Raw genomic sequence first — 23,298 nt, 5'->3', positions numbered from 1 at the left:
TCATACTGGTTTCTACACCCACCCCTCCATGTACCCCACAGCCAAGTTACTAATTACATCCTTTCTATTGTTTTGCCAGTTCCTCCTTTGGCAAATAATGGGAGGGGAGGGGATTATGGAGACTGATGCACTTGAGATCAAAAACGAGTAAGCGTGTGAATGCACAAATAAATAAATGATGCCTCTAGTATTCACGAAGACAAGCCCATTCCATCCCTCCCCTGGTATTGTGAGCCAAACTTCAAAGGTTATTCAAGAAAAATGATGGTCTGGTGCCTGAGAGAAATAAGTATAAATTAATGCTTAATTAACATTGCATGACAGATTGATTTAAATAAATGGAACCTTTTAATGAATGTCTCTCTGTATTGTGGGTTGAAGCAAGATGCCTTGTAGGAGAATGAGCTTTGCCCTATTATTATATAACATCTTTGTATCACTTACACCTGGAGGCTTGAAATACATTACTAGCCCAAAATATTAGCTGCTGCATAAACATACAGTTGGTAAGGATGCTTATCTTGGATTTATAGTATAAATGAGAAGATACACCATGTGAATCCTATGACAGGTAGATCAAGGCTAAGAAACTAGGAGACTTAAGGAAATTAGAAGAGATGTAGACATCCATCAGTTCTTAATAAGCCAGGAAAAGGGATTTTTTAATGAATCTTTATTCCCCAAAACTTATTCATAAAAGAGTTTGTTTGTAAACATGCTGAAATGCATATGAGTCATTTTGTGGGATGATAAGAAAATGGATAGGCACAGGCTGCAATACAATGGCATGAAAGCCAACAGCCAACAGCCACTGATTTCCAGGTGAGAAACCAAAAGCCAGCCATCTAATTCCATCTTTCCTCACCTAAAAGTAGTCTGATGTCCAGCACTGAACCCCAGTTGCCACTGAGAGCTGCAACTGAGCAGCAATTGGGAATTACCTAGTTTCCAGATCAACACTGACTGCCCCAACACAAAGACATTGGCTGAAAATCACCCTGAGAAGTGCTCTACCTACCCTGTGGCATTTTATTACTTTTACTGAGACAGTGAAATAATAGTTCCTATCATTGGTACTGCTTGTACTTATTGTATGTGTGCATCTCTTCTTGCCAGGTCAGTTCAGCAAGAAGCTGGGACACCCAGTACGGTGTATCCAGTACAGTGTACTCAGCAGAGAGCTGTAGAACAGCTCCTTGGGGTGCAGATGCGATTGCCACAGTGATGACATGGGTGACTTCTCTGGTCAGTTGTATGTAACAGGGGGAAAATATGGTGATTCCATAGAAAATAATTGATTTGAAGTCTACTAGTGGCCTCTAACTTTATGACACCAATCAGATCAACTGGCGGCAACAAGACTATTAAATACATCAAAGCTGAAAGGATTAGCAAACTTTTTTTTTTCTTTTAATATTCTTCCAATTGTGTAGACAGTGGTCAGTAGCCACTCGCCTTCAGTAAAAAGCTGTCTAGATATGTCCCGTGAGTTGACCCATCTTGTAGTAAACGGAGCTTGTTATGTTCAGTGACTCCCAGTACTTTGGGGAGTTCTATTTTAGAGATCTCCCCTCCATTTCCTCACCCAACTCATTTTGCTGTAGTCAGTCACCTTGTTATCCTGTTACTATTTAACATGAAACTGATCTTGAAAACACTGTTGTTTTTATTCTGAAAAAAAAAAAAAAATCATAGTCTATTATCTTGGAGTGAGGTCAGAACTCAACTTTATGAATCCAGTCTACAGCCACATTTTAATTCACACCAACCCTAATAATTCCAATCAATCTAAATCCCAACAAACTATACATTTCAGCTGAGTAGGTTTGGTACAGACAAATGTAGGTTGCAGGCTCTGAATTCTCAGCTAGTTCATAGTGATTGTTGTTATTACGGGGAGAAACAACCTAATTCCTTATAGAAGAAAGTGGTTTCTCCCCAAAGAGCAAATAATGAACTCCTGGACATAACCCACAGGCAGAGTTATGTTTTGGGAAGAGTCTCCTATTATTTATTTCAGTACCTACACAAAGCTGGTGATTAAATCACTGGTGTACACTAACCACTCCCTTTTTATTTTGCAGATGAGCATAATTCTGCATCAATTTCATTGAAATATCTTTTTACATTCAAGATTATGAGTTTTAGAACTTCTTTTTCCATACTTTTAATAACTTTTCCTTAACAAGATTTTCATTGTCTCCATTCATCACTCGTAAAGACTTTCCAGGTTGAGGTGAACATCTTTTTACTTCTATGTATGGCAGAAGCCCTGTAGAAGGCCCAGACCTTATTTGCAGTGCTAAGTGTTGTTTGTACACCTCCTGCATGAAAAGCTTTTAAAATCTGCATAAAGAAGATGAATATCAAGAGGGAACTTTGAACTCATGTGAAAAACAAGGGTTTCAGGACTTTAATTCCTCTAATTTTCCATCTAGTTTTGGATGCCTAAGAACCTGTTTTTAATACTTTTCTTCCTTATTTTATCAGCTGCCCAGAACAGTAAACCATTCAATCTCTTATTTTTGACATTTTGCCCTCCGTTTGTTATCTCAGTTCCTTTCCAGGTTATCTTTTCTGTCTTTTTTTCTCTGTAATAAGTCTGCTTTATTCCTCCTTCCCACTCTTCGTGTTTTGGTTCCTTTCTCTTCTCTTACTACTCTTATCTTTTTGCAACCTTCCCCAGAGACATCAAGTCTATATTAGCATTGGGAGATAATGACAGTAGGGGAAATTTGGGCCCTGTGTTGAATGGCACAGGAGATCTGCTGACAAAGGACATAAGGAAGATTGAGGTACTCAATCTCTTGTTCACCTTGCTCCATACTAGTAGGACTTGCCCTCACCAATCCCAGGTGCCTGAAACTGGTGGGAAAGTTTGGAGACAGGAAGAAACACATATCAGTGGTGAAGGAATATGAGGTTAGGGAACAAACAAGCTATGCACAAGTCCAAGGAACTCACTAGGACACATTCATGAGCGCTGAGAAATCTGGCTGATGTTCTGAGGCTCCACTCATTAATCTTTGAATGCTTGAGGCAATTGAGGAAGATTTCTGAAAAAATGGAACTCTCAAATTCAGGCAGTGAAAAATGGAAAATTTGGAGATACAACACTGGTTAGCATCATTTTGGTTCTACGGAAGGTGTGGGAACAAATATTCCTGGAAATAATATTTAAGCACTGACATCCCTTTCCCTCATAGTATCAAAGCTAAGCTGTCTGCATCCAATCAACCCACACAATGATCTTCCATAAAACGTGTTGGATTTTCAAATGGATGCTTCTGTATTTTCTTTCATGCTTCCCCCCACAAACATGTATAAAATAACCTTGTTATTCCCTTCCCTTCTCTGCAGTGATGCCTAGAAAGCACTGACAAAGGCTAGGCTAATGACACTGTTATCATTACCTGCCATAGTTACTGGCACTCTTATTGCATCCTTGATTCTCCATCAATCTGTCACTACCTATGTCTTTTTGATTTGTACTTTGATGTAAGTCATTTCATGCAGAGAATATCTATATTCTACAGTGCCCAGCACTGAATTTTACTGCAAATAACTCCTTGAAAGGGACTCACAAATTTGACAGTAATAAAAATTATCAGCATCAAGTAACAGTAATTCTGAAAAAAAATAGTGGAACGCTTCGTGACTCCAATCATGCTCATGAAACAGTGCAATAATCATAATTTGATTTTAAACAGCAAAGCATAATTAAAACATCCCAGACATAGTGATTAGTACTCACTTTTTGTGTTTACCTTCTTAGAAATGTCTAGGAATAATCCATCAAATAGTTCTTGTAGGATGCAGTTTTAACTTGGACATGTGTTATTCTCAGTCTACCTGTCAAAAGACACAGACAAAAATAAAAACAAAACCATCAATGCTTTGTTTTGTGATTTTAACTTGTTTTCTATGCTGAGTGAATTTAAATCAGCTGCTTATAGCCAGGGCACAAGAAAGAGTCACCTATACATTCATGATTCCTAGTGTAATGACATGCCATCACTGTACTAGAATATGGTTATTCATTCAGTGGAAATATTGTATTTGTTAAATACCAGCTAAAGCTTTCTATTCAGCACTTAGAATTAAATGCTTGTCCTTGGCTAACTATGTAAACATCCATCCCTTTGCTAAGAGAGTAATTTACCTGTTCCTCTATTGTAGTTTCAAGGGTTTCTGAGTAATACGGTGGTTGTTCCTTTTCTGTTGTGTGATTTTACAGTCCTCAGAGGGTGGGATATTTTTTATTTATGTAATCACCCCAAATATTTCCTTCCTTAAATCTTTTGTCTTTGTTGAGGTGCAGTGACTTAGACCTTAGTGTCTTAGCATTGCACCATGCTTCTTGCTGCTTCCACTCATATCAGTAAATTCTGTCTTAGCGAAGCTTCTTGTGGTATAGGAGAACCCCATTTTAAAAGTAATGAGCCCTGTGTGCCAAACATGTCTTGCCACAAGAAGGGTGTTCAAAGAAATTGGCTCCTCTGGAAGCTGGCCCACATTTACAACACAGCACCAGGGCTCTGCTCTTCTCTTACACCTGACGTTACTATGATGAATGAGCTGATTAGCTCATTTCCCCTCTCTTAGCTCCTCTCCTTGAGCTGGGTGACACAGTCCCATGGGGACTGACGTAGTGGGAAAGAGACCACAGTAAATGGTGGTTAATAGTAGTGGTTTCACTTAAAGTCTCATTTGCCAGGGTCAGCATCTTTCCCAGGCTTCCCATTTTGATTGATATGCAACAATTTTACACATACTCTGGTGCACAGGGTTTTTTCAAACTGGGAAAAAACAACTTGAGTGATGTACAGCAGGCTGTTCTGGAGGTAGGCTTCCATGTCTTTCCTTGGAAACATGTTTCTGCATACATAGTCCAAAACTGCACTGACCTTTTAATCATGCAAATTGGAGATGAATTTTGAATCCAAGCTTTCCACTGAAAAGGTGCAAAGGTTGCCTTGAGTAGCTGCTCAGTAGATTGCCCTTTACTTCATGAACCACATTTTTTGGTTTCCTCCCATTAATTTCTCTTCTTGAACAACCCTCTCTAATGCTGACTGTGTCCTGGTACAGATTGTTCCTCCCAATATGCATTTTTCAACGCTGCATCTCATTTTGTGATTTCCTGCCTAAGGTTTCCAATCTCTCCATCTTCACTGATTTATGCAATACCTCCCAATTTGGATCATCTGTGATTCTAATTAACACTAACTTCTTCTTCTTTTTTTTTTTTTTTGGCTAATGAATGAAGACATTTTAAGATGACTGGACTCAAAACTGCTCACTGATATTCCCTCACCCTCACTACAAAACACACACAATGTAACACACTTTCATTTAATATCTCACTCTGCTAATGGTGCTGTGGATGGTTTTTAATCAACATCACAGGGTCCTTATCTAAGCCAATCTGAATTAATTTTGTGAATCTCCTCTCTCACAGACATTCATTTCAATGAGCAAGAAAACAAAAGCAAAAGAGGTCATCACTCACCAAAATGCTTTTCTAAAAGATCTGAAAAACATGAGGAGATAAGAATAAATTTTTTCTTCTCCTCTTTCAGGCATCTGGTACATATATGTTTCCTCCACCATAATATCTATGCTTCTCATAATTTTAATGTATGTATTTACAGATTGCTCAAGGCAGAAACTGCTTTTTGTCAATGACCTCCAGTGCAGAGAGAATAATGAGGATATGGGTCCCTTCCAACTTGAAGTATTCTACCATTCTGTATCTCTGGGATAACACATCAAATGCAACCTGAGAGTGAATTAATCTCTTAAAAAAAGAAAATCTGTGTTTATATATCACTACCTATGTATTTGTATCAGAATCTGAATGCTAATTTTTAAACACTGAGCACAAGTAGATTCAAGGTGATGACAAAAATGCAAACATCAGATTCCCAGAACATGTAAATCCTTGATCCAGACCACAGGGTATAGAATAAGACATGCAGCAACATCTGTAGGATCTGGTCCTGAAAGCTGTTTGAGCACCTCCTTCTCTCTCAGCTGGGTGCTGAGGTGAAGACCTGGACCAAAGCACTTTCCTGGATGATATCCAGGAAATGTCTACTACTGGATTTGAATCCAGATCTGCAAAGTTTAAAATCTTTTCCTACCTGAGGATTACTCTCCTTACTCAATAACAGGAATTCATGCAATGTCATGGACATATATGCTCCAGACATTGCTATTTGACTGCTCTTTTCTGTTCCCTGCTGTCAATTCTTAATATGACAGTTTTAATAGGATAATTACATTCCTCCTGGAATTCTGGAATTAAAGAAAAAAAAAAAACTTTTACACTATACACAAAACTCCCAAGAAAGACATTTGTATTGTGGACTTAATTCACTTGGATTGTTTACATTCTGAAATGTTAGCTAATGATTCTGAATTCGCTCTAAAATATTCCGATTGCTCGAATTCCCGTGTTCTAAAAAAACCACAACACAATAGTAAAAAATGATGATGTTCCCCCTCTTGTTTCCCACCCATCAACAACCAACATTAACAAATATATTAAAAAAAAAAAAAAGAAAAGAAAAAAAAAAAGAGGAAAAGGCCCATATGTTTCCAGGAGCATCAGTAGTTATACAGAAACTGATCTAAGCCAAGAAATAATCTGAAGGAGTGCAGAGGAAGGTATAAAACAAGAAGAAAAATTGGAAAGTTTTTTTTTGTAGCAAAATGGATAAGTATTCATCATATTTCTTAAAAACATGTCAAAATTAAGATGCGTTGCTGATTCTACTTTTCTTATCAATATTTTTAGTGCCAAAAGACATATAGTACCAAAAGTTTGTCACAGAGGTTCTCCTCGTATTAGGAAGAAATCACACTTTTTTTTCCAGTCTAAACTTTTAATTGTGCCCCATTGGAAATGAATTGCTTCTGACCTGTTAAAAATAAGCATAAGAACCTAAATCCAAGTCCTTTGCCAGTGCAGTTTATGTTACACACAACTTCATGGAGGTGTAATTAGCAGTACATAGCAATAATTTATTATTGGCTTAAAAAGGCTGAAAAATTGGGGAAATGGGAAGCTCTGTGCCAGACATATTATTCTGGTTTACATTAATTTAGTTATTTTACCTTCGGTGCACATTCATCTATCCATACAATGCGAATGCACCGTTGAGAAGGATGCTGAATATTGAACATTTGGCTGAATATGAAATATGAACTCTGAGGCAGAGTTGCAATAATACTTCCATTTGCATTATTATGATTAACATTCCTCTGAATAGGAAGCATCCAGCGATATTAATTACAGAAATAGTGAGACTCCTATTGTCATAAATCACCACGCAGTGTACAGCAAGCTCTCCAAAAACCTTATAGAAAAAACTCTTTTTCTGTGTTTTTTGGAGTTAATTTCAACCTCTTCGCCAGGCTTTCCCACTTGTGTCTGTTGACAGGACAGTAATTATGCTTTTCTCTTGATTAACACATTCTTTTCAATAAGGTCCCAAACTGCTTTCACATGAAAGGCTGAATTCAACTGAGCATAGTTTCTCTCATTAAAGACCCAGCGTTCACCCATAGTTAATTTATCACACAGATACATCCTGTCTCATAGGAAAAAGGGTGGCCTTGAAGCTAATACTTTTGATTTGATCAGAAGTTTATTTCCACAACAGTTGAAATGAATGTCTTTTCAGATATGATGGTATTGAGTTAATTTAATAAATTAAAATTGCTGAAAAAATTGTTATACTGTTTCTCTGCTAAAGCACAGATTCAACTGATTGATTTGGTACTGAAAGGCTTATTTTGCCTTAAGTACATAAGAATATACATCACTACAGACGTACCAAGGAAATTTATTCTTTCTTGAAACAATATTAGCTCTGAACCTCTATAAACAAATCAAACTTTTATTTCTATCTTTGTATCCAGCCAGCATTTCCTTCTTCATTACCATTCCTTCCCTCAACATTCTTAGCAAAATTGGCAAAATTCATTAATTCATCAAAGTGAACAGCCCTGTCGTTTGGTGCATCAGGTTTCATTTGTAACAGACATACAAAGCAATGATTTCTTTTGATGTATTACACTGCATCCTACAGACCATCCAAAAATAAAAATTCCTTCATCATCAGTTTTGTGAAAACAAAGCATCCACATCACTGACCACACACAAGGAGAGAACAATTTCTTGCCATCTTGCCACCTGGGCCCTGATTGTATTGTTCTGAGGTTTGTTTGCTTGTTTGTTTGTTTGTTTGTTTTTTCAGATATGTTATTTCCAAATCTATCATGTATTCAAACAGCAGCTGAGGGGTCTATCTGGTGCTCAGCCCTGAAAGTAGCAGTGCTCCTCCCAGATAGCCTGCTGCTTTGGTCCATCGCAGGTTAACTCACAACAGGTGAGATGCCCCTGAATTACTCTGTTACCAATTGAATTCCTGAAGAAACTGCATCCACTTTGCAAGAAAGCAATACCTGGGGCATGGCAGTAATTAGTGTTGTCCTCAATAGCACAAGAAATGGTCATAGGTAGCCACGCTGCTTCCATGGGGCTGAGGGAAGGAGATCATGAATATCCTTGCTCAGAGAAGCTGTAGGTGCCCCATCCCTGGAGGTGCCCAAAGCCAGGCTGGATGGGGCCCTCAGCTGGTGGGTTGCAACCGGCCCATGGCAGGGGTTGGAACTGGATGGGCTTTAATGTCTCTTCCAACCTAACCCATTATATTGCTCTATTATTCTATGATCAGTCCTGTATTTGATCCTGTTGAGTTGTTCCTAGAGATTTCCACAAAGCACTTAGAGTTATACTTTAGATTATCCCAACTCTGAATAATGCTTTTAGGGGACATTTACCATCACACATATGTTTAATTTTCCCTGAAGTCAGCAGAGCTTCAGTATACTCCTGAAGACAAGTGTTCCCTTAGAGCTCCGTGGCTGGCTGTGGACAAACTGATGAATTGGAGGCACTCAGGACCAGGATTAAATAAATATATACATACATAAACTGGTCACTGTTGCCTCTGTGCTGAATGTTTTTCTCCATCTCTTTTTCTACTATCATGTTCAACTCTAAATGATTGCTGTCTAACACGACAACTAAGTGGAGTGAGGCAGGAAGCAGAGACAATGTGTGTGGAAATGAGCTGAAAATCATCCTCCCAGAGGAAGTCCTGTGCACAGGACAACCTCTCATTATTTTGAGCCCCTACAGAGAATGGAAAGACATATCTGATGTATTCGGAGATCATAGACATGTTCCAAAAGGCATCAAATAAAAACAGAAGAGAGTTTCATTGGGTTCAGCAAAGTCAAAGGACGTCTTTAAGTCAGCATATCCCTTTATGATGATTGAAGCCCAACCACCACTTCAAACATACCCCAGACCTGCACATCCTCTCTTTTTACACCAAACCAACATCCTGTGTAGAAATATTTTTGACTTTGGCCTAATGTTTCATTGCCATATGCTGACAGCTCATCAGCGTCAGCAAAACATGACAGCAAAACATATTATTATTGTGAACGTCATTCACACAGTAAGTCCTTGCCTAAAAATACATGGAGAAAGCAGTGCTTAGAAATTTAACATGAAATCCTTTTTTCATCACCAGGCCATACTAGGTGATGAGATTTGCCTGGAGAAACAAGCATTCCAATACACAGATTAATCTGGCAATGAGTTAAGGGTTGTGATCCATCCCTCTTCTAGATGAAAAGAAACAAGAGAGAGGATGGAGAGTGCAGGCTGAGATATCCTGGAGGAGGAATTGTAAACACAGTTAAGCCTGGAGAATTGTTCTTTACCAGTGCATCTCTTCTTTTTAGCCCACACATCAAGCCAATTTTGAACCCCTTCATCCAGGACAGCACTCAGCAAGTGAGTGTTTTGCATATCCCATTCTGTTTCAATCATGTTGTAGGGGTCATTTCACAGCATTTTATCTCTCTTGTTATTATTCTTTTTCTTTTTCTTTTTTTTAAGAAGACTGAAGTTGTTTTTTAAGCAGTTGGAAGACTACATTTATAGAGCAGGTTGGAAAAGGCTACACGGTGAAGGCTTCTCAGAATTAAGATAATTTTCTCAGTGTGTAATAATTTCATATGAAAAAAATTGGATTTCTGCAAAATGGTAGCAGAAGCAAAAGATGTGGAATGAGTCCTGTTGAGTTTCAGCAGAATTACTTTTTAATGTTCATCAAAGAATTGCTGTCTTGTGCCCTTTGTGTACCAAGCTCTTCTTCCTTACTTGTTACAGGACAAAAAGATATGCTCTGTGCAAAAAGTTGGCTTTCATATTCCACTTTAATCATTCTGTTTTTTAATCCTCATTTGTTTGCACTTGCTTTAGTAGTCGTAGATTTAGCTTTAGCCGTCTACACATGGTATTTTAAGGAACTATCAATCTTGATTCACTCAGATGTCTAATTTTTATCCGCATAAATTAGTGGCCAATGAGTTGCACCCCAAGCTATGCTTTCAAAGTGCAGATAAGTGCTTCATTATTTGTAATGTTGCCTTGATAAGATCTAAGCAATAATGTTGGTAATGACCCTATTCTAACCATCTCAGTTGACCACAATATTAAGCCAGTTTATTTAACTTATTTTATGAAGCAAGTAGAACTCAATGTAATTCCTGGTTTTGGCCAACTGGAATAAGCAAACCGGTCATTTTCACCAGTCTAAGTGGGCTGATTTTACTTTTGAATTGCTTCTGCTGTGGCAATTTGATCGTTTGAACTCAGATTTCAGGTTGGCTGAGCAATTGTTCCAAAATGCAACAGCTTCTCTTTTGCAGCGAAGTTGATCAGATGTTTGCTGAGTTTAAAGGTAACACACCCATCTGATCGAAGCTTGCTAAGCAGTTCAGAAAGCCAGCTTTTCTGCACATACAGAACCTTTCTTTAAAGCTTACTGCAACATTTGTTTTGAAATGCTCCTAATACACATTGCAAAATTCAAAGCATTAGAATAAGTCTTTTGTGCAATGGAATCTCCAAGCTAAATATTTCTCTTGTCTACTGTGAAAAAAAAAATGTCTTCTTTGGCTTCTGGGTCATTTTTTCTGCTACTGCTTCTTCTGGAGGAAAAATATTTTTATTCTTGGGTTCATTTCATAACTAACAATCTTTTCTCCTGTCCCATTTGAACTGCATATTAAAAATGTTCTTGTAGAAGAAAGAATTTCTGCATTGGCTAGAAAAGCGTCAGACTACGTTCCACAGTTCAAAGCAGATGTTTCTATAATTGTTGCTCAATTGTTGCCCGTAAAGGTTTTAAATCTTTCGGCAAAGCCTCGACCAACAATAAAACATAATCTTAGCATCAATACACTTTTCTTTAAAGCTGTTAAATGGAAGCAATAATCTTTATCCATTGCTGATCTGTAATCCAAAGGCCTTCAGTACTTTGCAGTGAAGGATAATTGCCACCCCTATGTTCTGCTTGTGGGTTGGTGAGCTGACATTGAGAAGCTTACAGGAGCACAGATATTGAACAGAAGAGTGGAAAACTTGACCCTTCTCTGAAGGTTCCGGAGAAATTCTGGGAGTTGTAGACTCCACATTTCCCATGGACTTTAAGCATTCTTCTGCATCACCTTCAGTATACTATCTGGTCACTGACAAGGCTATTTGCACATCTGAACTTGGATGCATTCTGGCTTCTTTTGACAAAGATAGCAATTTTCTTGCAATGTTTTTATCCTGCTTGCCTCAAATAACCCATTTTCTACAATTTTTGCAGACTTCTTAAGAGTGTAATAATCACAGAATACATCAGACACCAACGAATAAGAATATATAGAAAGCAAAAGATCCCAATATAACTGAAAAGACTGACGATACACAAAATGGATAAAACAATTTTAACATATTTTTGAAAGCTGCTTTCTCAGCAATTAAAACATCACAAAGCTGCTGGAATGGACCAGGTAGATTAGTTTAGATAGTTCTGCACTGCTGGGAAACACATTATGCCTGGAAGGTGCTGCTGAGCCTATTCCTTATCATGCAACTGCTTTACTGGTGTAGGTAGTTGCATTAGTGAGAGCAGTACCATATGAAATAGAGGGTAATAAGACTTTGCTTTGGAAGCTTAGTGCTTCTGGGCAGTAAGTTATGGGCTCCTAACTGTTGTTTTCCTGCTTCCTGGTGGTGTATCATTCCTGGAGAGGGCGCTTTCGAGGAGGATGGTAAGGACCTCTTCACTTTAGCACTTCAACTCTGCCACTACCACAGCTGTTCTCTTCCAGGGCAATGTGGTCATTCCCTGACATGCATCAGGTCTAAATACAAATGGATAGAGATTCTCCTGGGGCTAACTAAGGGTACTTCTGACCTTGAGAGATACTACCACCTATCCCAGACACCTGGGATGGACTAGCAAGTACGACACAACTCTTGAAGAAGACCTACATGTTTCTAAAACAGCAGAAAGAGACCAGGTTGGCCATCCTAGGGCATCCCAAATGGCACAACATGCAATGAATAAAACCTTTAATCCATCAGAGAATAAATTCATAACTGTATTCTTGGCAGCCCACCACATTCTATGTCTACCATGTTATAGCCTGTCCTGCTAAGCCATGACCATCATGTTGCAGAAAAATATAAACATGCTGTGATGCTCTCTCAGGAAACCTTGGAAGAACTTACATCTTTCCTTTAGGTGGGAATTCTGAAATTGCACTGGTGGCATACTGACATTTGAATATCTTTAACAAGTACCCCCACTGCAAAGAAGCAATCAAGGAGGCAGCCATGAAAAGGCTTTCACTTGTGGCCTCTCGATGCTCATCTCTCCCTCCTTTCTGTAAAATGGAAGCCCAGGGCAAGTAATTTAGGTAGTTCTGGAAAGTCCCAAGAATTAAATGTTTTAAAAGAGTCCAGAGGATACACTTTACTTATGTGACTGGGCATACACAGAAATATCTACATATATATATACTATATATACACATAATGAAATATGCTGTTATCAAAAGTACTTTGTGTCCCAGGTAAGGGTTGAGCAGATGGAGTTAGACTGGTATGTTGCACTGTACTCTAATGACTTCTTGCAGGAGTATTTAACTTTCTCCTAGAGCCAAAATGTATTTCTTCAGCTGGAGAGATTGGGGTGACTAAGCTGCCCTCCATTTTTGCTGAATATATACAATGATATTAGGGGTTATACTTTTACAAGGGAGATATTGTGGATCAGAAAGACAGCATCTTTCTTAATTTCTCATAGAATAAGAAAAATATATTCTGGTATTAGCTACACAGAAGAACTCAAATCTCTTAATATTCACATCCAGATGCAAAAGTCACATTTAGTTCCTACCTCTGCCAGAAACAACTGTGTCATGGGAGAAGCCCCATCATTTCAGAACTTCCTTCTGCTCTGTTCCCCAGTGAAACAGGAACACACTTGAGTGCCAGAATTGCAAGGAGTGTAATGAGTGAGATGCTACAGCAGCCTCTCCACTAGACTTGTCATCAGTATTTTACAGCTGCGATTGCACCAGGAGTAGTCCATCAGATTATTATTACTTTAATCTATAACCAACCTCATTATTCTGCATTTGCTGCCTAATTAATGATTTATATAAAACTAAGCGTTCGGTTTTTAAAGGAAAACTTTCAGTTCTCTGATGACAGTAGGCCTCCTTGCACACTACCTTCCCTACACAGTGTACTGTACAACTTCTAGCTATTCTTCCTCATTTCATTACTCAGTGCGTCTCAAGGAGGCCTTGAAGTTGATGCTGTAATCTTGAGCAAACTGATAGGATCTTTCTCAGTGCAATAGAAGTTGAGTAAAAGCAGAAGCTCCTCACACACCCCCTGCCCACGCTGCAGCTCTACTCCAGCAGCTCCATCCCTCCTGACAATGCTGTGTGCAGGAGATCTACATTTCACTGCTTATCAATAGATCTCCATCCTTCTGTGAATGGGAATGGCGTTCCTTCAGACCTGCTTTTGTGAAGCAGACCTATATCCATAGGAGCAATTAGCCACTCGCTGTGAGTTTAGACACGCCAGCTATACTGCAGCTGCTCTCTGTTGCCAGCACTAAATTTTCCTCAGTAGTGGATCAACGTGTTTAAACACTTTGATCTTCTTTATCTCAGCGAGGAGATTTGAAAGCCTCCTGGATGAACAAGCTTTCTTTCGGGTGCAGCTCCATCTCATCCACCATTTCAGTGCTGACCCGAAACTTTTATGCTTTATTTACTGGAGAGGCGTCATCTTTTGAAATGGCTTCTCACATCCTCTCAGAAAAGCTTTTTCTGGTTGTTTTTTTTTTTTTTTTTTTCTTTCCTCTAACACTGAGCTTAAGTAACGGTACTTCAAACAGCAGATAAGAGGCACAAAGGGGACTCAGTCTTATGCACAGCAATTCGGAATCATCTTAATCTCCGTCACGCACTTTCCGATTTTCTTTTTAATCTCCTGTGGCACAGTGTGCACCAGACACAACTGAGAACTTGCTATTTAAGCTGCCTTATTACTGTTACGCTATGAAATCTTAACTACTGTTTGGTATATACGAGTACGCATAAATCAAAGTGAGGGAATGCACATTTCAGATATGGGTACAGTAGGAGATGAGAATTAGTGTCACCATCCTCTTCCTGATGAGTTGAGGCTGACTCTGTTTTCACACCTCCCAAGGAGCCAAGACAGAACTATTTGTGGTGGGAAACTACTCACTAGGAAAATCCTCTGTATTCAACTCTGGTGGTGCCGTAAATCGACTGCTGTGTTCAGTTCTGGGACCCTCACTGCAAGAAAGACATTGAGGTCCTGGAGTGCGTCCAGAGAAGTGTAGAGGAGCTGTGAGGAGTCTGGAGCACCTTATGGGTCTTTTGGGGAATGGCTGAGGGAACTGGGATGGTTCATTCTGGAGAAGAGGAGACTCAAGAGAGACCTTACCACACTCTCCAATTGCCTGAAAGGAGGTTATGGTGAGGCGGGGGCCAGTTTCTTCTCCCAGATAACAGTGATAGGATGAGAGGTGATGGCCTTAAGTTGCACCAGGAGAGGTTCAAGTCGGATGTTAGGAAAAAATTATTTTCAGAAAGAGTGGTAATGCAGTGGCACAGGCTGCCCAGGGAGGTGGTAGAGTCACCATCCCTGGAGGTGTTCAAGAACTGTGGAGATGTGGCTCTGAGGGACATGGTCAGTGGACACGGTGAGTTGAGTCAACAGTGGGACTTAGTGATCTTAATTGTCTCTTCCAAGCTTAATGATTCTATGATCTTAGGATTCTGTGAATAAGACTATCAGTCTTATTCCTCCAGCCAACACAGAAATCCCATTTTCAGTACCCAGACCAACACTCTGTTTCTTTGCCCATCATGGCACGAGCACAGTCACAGAGAAATGGGAAATTCAACTCATTAATGAGATTGGCAATCTGAGATTCTGCCTATACAATACTTTAGGCCCAAACTAACCTAATATACTTGCATGTAAATTTTTCCTGTTTGCAATGAGAGCAAGAGTGTTACACTGCTTGTAAAGCAGAGGAAGGAGCCCCGAGTTTAACAGATATTAGAGCAGCCTGAACGGTAGGACCAAATTAACAGAGGGATGCACTCTTATCAAAACACTTCCACGGAACTGTAGGTAGGGCATTTTCACCCACCCCACAGTCTTTTAGTGCTGGCGGTGACATTGAGCTCTAGAGTAAATGACATAATTAGAGACGACTTTTTCACAAATATTTGCTCCCAGGGCATGATTTTAATACTCCAGGCAATGGGAACATGTGGTGGAGAGATAGATAACTCAGTCAAGACTTTGGTGAAGATTATTTTTGCTACGGTCGGAGTGCCCCCGCCCTGCCCCGGCTGGCTTTATTACACAGGTGGATGGAATGTGCTGTGCTCCATTTCCAAGGGAGCCACACAAGCCCTGCATAAATCAGTCAGCAAGTACCTTGAACCACACATATTAGGAATGCAAGCTAGAGGAATTCCAACATGAAGCGTGTTTAGACAAAGAGGCGATTATGACATGGAGAGAAAAGGAGTGCAAAAAAATTCATCTGGAAACAGGGAATGAGCACAGTAGCTCTAGGAGGAAGAAAGTCTGATATTGTATATTTATAGCCTCATAAGTGGGGTGATTTTAATCTCCCAGGTGTGTTACAGCAATATCTATTGGAAGTGAATTTCTGGCTCCCAGAAAAAAATCGTGGAGACTGTGTGTATCCATGCAGTTTAGGAGACCCAGATTCTGATCTCATTTACAAAGGGTCTGCCCAGGTGAGCTTTTGTGGACGTCAATGGCATTATGCAGCACTACGCAGAATGGAGTCAGATGATATCTAAGTGTACTGTTTGCACTGCAGAAAAAGGAAGGGAGAACAAAGTGGTTCATATCAGTGTATGCTGCAAGCTTGACCATAAAAATGCATTCCTAGTGGGTCAGCACCTGTTTAGATAAATGGTTTACTTGAAATACACAATGCAGTAGAGCTCACATGTTTATCCATATGGCACTAACCCGAACTGCCAGCTGTGGCCAGTCGTCCAATATGTTCTCTCTCCATCTATGACATATGAAACCATATGGAATCATCTATCCATTAGGAAGAGATCATTTTCAGACAGGAAGGTTTTCTGACACAATTATTAGCTGTGGCATTCTTGACCGAAATAGGCAGGAAACAAAAAGGGTCTTATGTTGTCTTAAAGGGTCATGTGAAGAATTTTCTGTTTTTAAATCATCTTTCAAGCCAGTCTTTTTTTTAAAAAAAGAGTGCCTTTTATCTCCAAGCTTAACATCAGACTGCTGTATGGGCTACTTTTCTCTCCACCATTTCTGTGATGAGTGATCGTGGTGCATGAGGGCTACTGGTTTCCCCTGGGTTTGATTAGGTCCAGCAGACAGGTACATGACTTGCTAGAAATAATCCTTTTTAGGAGCGACTGATGCAAACCCTTTTTGCAAACAAGGTGTCCCAGAACTGGGGCTCAACAGCGTTTCCTTCCAAAGTGACCTTCTCTTTGCACACGCAATGGGCTTCATTCCAAACCAAAGCTAAACACTGCATATCAGCATAGAATCAAAGGAAAACAGTGACAAAACAGACTCACTAGCTGAATTCAATAATATCTTTATTCAGACAGAAAATCCTATTAGGGCAGTTCTCCTGCTCTCAATCTGGCATAACTCAATTACTCTTGATTTGCACCAATGCAAATGAGATGAGAATCTGCCTCCAGAACACTTGCTAGCTATGCACACTGACATGATCAGAAGTACAGTGTTCCCTGTAATCAGCCCTGGTTTACCTCTAATGGATATAAGCAGAGACAAGAGCCTCAGGCATTTCAGACTCTGCAGAGAGGAGACTGCAAACCTCTATATGCCTGTAAAGTATGCACATTATGTACCGAGACTCTGAGAAGCCTATTTTGGGAGGGATGTGGCCACCACAATGAGCCTGAAATGAGGAAATATTTCTTAAGAGGAGCATTCAGAGATGCTGGACCTCGCCTCCAACATGCCCTGCCCCTCGCTTAATACAGCAGAAACATTTCTCCATTAAATCAGTGTGTGAGGAAAATCAGTTCTGACCGGTGATACACTACGGAATATCCAAAGAATAGGAAGACAACAAAATTACTGCTTACATTCAGAACAAATCTGAAGGAATAAACTCCTTGACTTAGCATGCCAGTACTTGATTAGGTCTCCGATACACTCTTAGATCCTAGATAAACACCAGTTGGATAGATAGCAGTTCAAAACTCACTTATATAAAGTGCAGAAACGATAGATGATATTAAACACAGACAAAATTTTATAAACTGGTTAGTTACTGCCTTCTATGTATTTAACACAGCAAAACACAGTTGTTGGTGTCGCATCCCTGGAGGTGCCCAAGGCCAGGTTGGATGAAGCCCTGGGCAACCTGAGCTGGTAGAGAGCAACCAGCCAGGGCTTGGAACTGGGTGATCTTTAAGGTCCCTTCCAACCTAAGCCATTCTATGATACTATGATTCTGCAACTCATATGCAGTCCTTTCCTCTCCCTTCCCTTTTAACAGGAGCTATCCACCATTGAATGCATCTGGACATGAGTAACAAGGTCTATCCATCCTGCTGACACTTTGACCGGATGTTTTCTGGAAAAATGCTCTGGAGATCGACTGCTTTTTGTCTCACCATTGCCCAGAATTAGGGCAATAAAACGGGTGGCAGGAAAATAGCAACCTATTTTTTGAAAAATTAATCCTACATGCAAGTTGCTGAACGTCTTTGAATATCAGTCTGATTGAGCCTTTGATAACCAAATAATGGTATTATAGAATCATAGAATGATTTGAATTGGAAGGGACCATTAACTGTTATCTAGTCCAACTCCCCTGCAACAAACAGTATTCACACAGTATTTCCTTTCTTGTTGCCTGTACCATTTTCTATATAGTTGTAGACAAGAAAATGTCAAAGCACTCATGAGGAAACTTCAACCAAGGACCTTCGTAAGCAGACTTACATCATAGCAGGGCAATTTCATGTGTAGTAAGTTGAAGTTGTAGAAAACTTTCTCCTGGCTCAGTGGCTATGTACAAAAAGTGACCACGACAGATGCACGATATTACACTTCCAAGAATTTTTGGCATCTAAATACTTGCAACACGAAACATCTGAAAGTGGGGAACCAAAATTCTCTGCCTAGTTAAAGGATCTATTTCAGGACTGGACAACTAACATTTAAAACTAACATTTAGCTAACATTTAAAATCAGATGGTGTGAAGGCACCAGTAAGTTTTGTTGACAAAATCTTCAACGAGGTATTCAGAAGCAGTCTTATCTAGAATCAGAGCAATAGAATTGTCTCTACACTGAATGTCCTCCATATGTTAATCTTCCTAGGAACGTTAAACAACAGTTTCCCACTCCTACTTTTCTAGGACTCTAGATGAACAAATAAAGCATGCTGTTGTCCATATACTAGTCACAATCAGCTGTTTCAACATCTCTCTCTTTTTCCCATGACCATAGACACTTCTGTGATTGATCTGATGCTCAGATGTTTCTAAATAAATTTTACTTTCCTGAGCCAGAATGCTGAGCAGCACTGTATAACAACAGAATTTGTCACAAGTACAAATCACTGTGAATATACAAAGCAGTATCAAAACACACATACTGCACAGATGATACTACCAGTCTTGATTCTAACTATGATCTGCTCCACAAAAATGTTACTAGCCAAGTTGCAGGAGTTGTAAGCTCCATAGCTGCTCGTCAGCCACTTCCAGAGCCGCTGCATTAAAACCACTGACAGAAAGTGAACTTGAGTTGACTGGTTTTATTTGTCACACTGAATCTTGAAGGAAATTCTGGAGGAAGGTTTATTCTCACACCGTCTTGTAAGAATTTTAAGCCAACTGGCTTGTTGAATGAATGTAGCATAAACTATGTTGGTTGCTCCAAAAGTAATGCTTCCTATTTATTTCAGTGGAAATGACAACAGATACAAAGAGCACAATAGCACTGTTTGATAGAGCAAATTCTCAGTTAGCAAACACTAATTTTCAACATAGCCACCACTGTTAGGTATGCATTTTCACCAACCATGAACAAGAAACTGCATGCTACATTCATAAAAATGTACACCAGCAGAAGTGACCCACTGTCACTGTCACTACTGCTGAAACACACCACCCACCACTTCACTATGCTCACATCCACTGTTTGGCCTCCATAAATGTTCAGCAAGCATCAATGAATGTCAATGGCTGCAATATTTACCTCACAGAGGAATTCAGTCCCACATGTTCGCTTTATCTGTGCTTCCATGTCGGGCACCATTTTGTCACAGTAACAAAATGCAGTGGAATTTTGGTGGGAGGGTTCAACCTCTACTGCCTTCCCACCAACATCCGCTGCTGACATCACAGGCCAATATAATTAAATAGGAGGCATTACTTTTGGAGCATCCCTTGTTTATCAAATGCTAACGGGAGTTGAACTCCTTCTTATTTTAGTTTCAGGAATCAGGAAGGGGATGCCCAAGGCACACTTTCAGACAGATTAGGCTATAAGTGCTATGCAGTGCAGAGGTGCCAGCCAGCTGCTTCCTGAGGAGGCCCTTGCACATTGACTTGCCAGTGCTGGAAACAACAAAACAGACCTTTGGACTGATGGGGCCTAATGAATATATCATGGCTTTTCATTAACTTCAGTGGAGTTACACTGAGACCTGATGTGGCATTAAGATGAAGGCTAGATTGTCTCCTCACATAGCAGACAAATGCCAGCCCTGATCCAAAGATCAGAGAAGCACTTTTTCCATTGCTATCACTCAACACATCTATGGCACATTTATGCCTCTGATTCCTTTTCCACTTATTATCTACTGAGATGTGATACCCTGGGTCAGGGTCTGCCCTACACACATAAACCTGTGGACCAATGTTGTCTGAAACTACGGCAGCATTAAACTGCTGGAGCTGCATTCAGATATAAATACTCAAAATGACAGAAGAACATTTACACCTGCATCACTTCTCTCCTGTGTGGGAAGAGGAATAAGCTGCAAAAGCAGAAGGCAAGTGTGCTGTAATGCAGTACTATGGCATGTATGTTATATTCTCAGCTGACATATTGTTAAAAACTTCTAGTGCTGACCCAGGCTGGGCTGGAACAGAATCTCTTATGATGCTGCTACAGTGCTGACTAGTACCTGTGGATGTTACTGTAGTGCAAATAATGAATAATAAAAAACAATAATTGGACATGAACATTGTATGCTGCACTGTCGTGGGTAGACAATGCAAATTACTTGCAGAAATTTTTCCTACGCCCTGTATTCTGCTCTAGGTGACAAGCTCTTTGTTAACTTTTTTCTTTGCTGTTAGCAATGAAAATGTGCATATGTGGCAGCTAGTAACTCAAGCTTCCCACGGGGACAGTTAATCCTCTGCTTCTTGGCCCTCTGCTTAGCTCCCTCCTTCAGTTTTCCCCTACGGATCCAGTAACAGAGCAGGAGAAGACATGCTGGGAAGAGAACACGAGCAATAATTAACCACAAGGAATGGAGAAACAGGCTTGGTTTGAAAGAGCAAGAAACAATGGCTTGTCAAACAGCAAAACATCAGCACTTAATGGTTTAAACAAGTAACATGAAAGCCTTCTTCTTTCTTGTCCAGTGACACTGGAGTCTCCCTAGCCACAGAAATATCTCTCTGTTAAAGGATAACATGAAACAATCCCATCTTTAATAAGCCACTGGAAACCCAGAGGCACAATACAGACCTCCTTTGTTTGTCACAGACCTTATATGCACAGAGGTCTTCAGATGAATGAGGTGCTAGACAGCAGTCTGGGAAGACTGGGGGTGTTAACTCAACACCCTCCATCAGCTTCACAAACCATCTCTACATGCACTCAAACTCTACCCTGCCTTTCCCACAGTGCCCAAGGATAATGAAGAAATTATTCTGAAACTATAGGCCCATTAAAATGTCGAAAATAATTCCACTTCTATATGAAAGCGAGTTTTATGACATATACTTACTATAGGATTGACATGCAGAGAAAAGAAAAAAAACCTTAGCTTTGATGAGGTCAGCAGTCAAACTCCAAAAAAGTGACTGACTTGCCTAAATGGAGGCACTTGGTACTGTTTGAGACCCCCTGGGTATCAAACGCTTCCTACCCCTGGGTATCCCACCGCTTCTTGCCTGTCTTATGCACATCTTTTGGAATACCTTGTGACATCTCAAATAGCAGTGAATGCCTATGTCTAGATATCTGCATCGCTCTTCAGTCTATACCGGGCTTCAGTTTCACCCTAAGGCTACTCTGTGATGAGCTAGGAGCTTGCAGAAAACTTCCTTTTCTTGCCTGGATCACAATAGCAATCAGTCCTTGGAGAACAAGACATTGCAGAGGAAGGAGGAAAATGTTTGACCAGGACAGAGCTCATTTACCCCCTCTGACATGCAGCATGTGGAGCATTTTTTAACCCACAACAAGCATTAGGAGGAAAAGCTTTGTTCCAGATGCCAGATCTTTAAGGTTTTTAGTTGTGGGCTGAAGCTTCAAAACTGCAACAGCACCTAAAACAGGGATTTGCTTAATAGATCTCACCCCATGTGTGTGCCCCAAATAAAGTACACTGTCTGAGCTATGCTGTAATATCAGTTTTATAGCTAGAATCATAGAATTGTTAAGTTGGAAAAGATGTCTGAGATCCCAAGTCCAACCCCAACCCACCCCCACCATGCCTACTGACCATGTCATTCAGTGCCACATACCCACAGTTCTTGAACACCTCCAGGTACGGTGACTCCACCACCTCCCTGGGCAGCTGTGCCACTGCATTACCACAATTCTGGAGAAGAAATTTTCCTAATATACAGCCTGAGCCTCAGCTGGTGCAACTTGAGGCCATCATCTCTTGTTCTATTGCTAGTATGTGGGAAAAGAGGGTCACTCCCACCACACCACAACCTCCTTTCAGGCAATTGGAGAAAGTAATAAGGTCTCCTGCTCAGCCTCATCTTCTCCAGACTGAAACCATCCCAGTTCCCTCAGCCGCTCCCCACAAGATTTGTGCTCTAGACCCCTCCCAGCTCCCCTGCCCTTCTCTGGACACTCTCAATGTCTTTCCTGTATTGAGGAACCCAAAACTGAACACAGTACACTGAACCGAACACTGCATAACAGTGTTAGCTTCCACATTTGTACCACTGGGTGACCAACTCCATGTTAACTTCACTGCAAACATCTAGCAGCAGAGATGCAGTTTCAAGACCAAGGACTTCTGAAGATTCATCCAAATGCTTGATTAAGACAAGGAAACCCCAAGCTGCTTGCTTAATGTTTCGCTTTCAACAATAAACTAACATGGGTGAAAAAATGAAGCTTCTGTGCTTTGCATGGGAGCTGAGCTGGCAGGTCCTGCTCAGGGCTTTCTTCACATCCTGCTCCAAGTGCAGACACCTGGGAGTCACTTGACTCCCAGCCTTATTCAGGCTCATGGCAGCTTCCCAAGCAGTCTCACGTTTATTCTGAGAAAAGAGATCCGATGAGCTCTTTAAAAGTGAAGCAACCCAGAGCTCTGCCCCATTAGTCCTGCAGAAATAGATAAGTTCAAAAGCACGTTGGCAGGGAATATGTGTCTGACACCTTTTCCTTCAGTGATGCCTCTCCAAGTAGAGTCCTAAGCTAAACCACAGACTTTGATAGGACAGCAGATAAAACAGAAGGGGAGTTAGGAAAGTATCTGGCAAAGATGTCCTGCTGAAGAACTGGTTGATAATACACATTATGTCCAGAAA

At 40.3% G+C, this 23,298-nt stretch overlaps 1 protein-coding gene across 21 annotated transcripts in view; it reads right to left on the bottom strand.

The window, feature by feature from the left end:
• The window catches only part of TENM4 (teneurin transmembrane protein 4), a 645,160-nt gene that overhangs the window by 390,046 nt on the left and 231,816 nt on the right, over window positions 1-23,298 (bottom strand). For 14 of the 21 annotated variants that reach the window (XM_046902783.1, XM_040646792.2, XM_040646975.2 and 11 more), the window contains one exon: window positions 3,755-3,852. The gene's annotated coding sequence lies outside the window, so the exon portion shown is untranslated. The remainder of the gene's footprint in view (window positions 1-3,754; window positions 3,853-23,298) is intronic. The other 7 variants (XM_040646855.2, XM_040647186.2, XM_040646876.2 and 4 more) reach the window with 3 other exon arrangements.

Source organism: Gallus gallus, chromosome 1 (genome assembly GCF_016699485.2).
Source record: "Gallus gallus isolate bGalGal1 chromosome 1, bGalGal1.mat.broiler.GRCg7b, whole genome shotgun sequence".
Taxonomy (NCBI): Eukaryota; Metazoa; Chordata; class Aves; order Galliformes; family Phasianidae; genus Gallus; species Gallus gallus.
The sequence above is the reverse complement of the archived record's forward strand: the minus strand, read 5'-3'. Positions and strand labels throughout refer to the sequence as shown.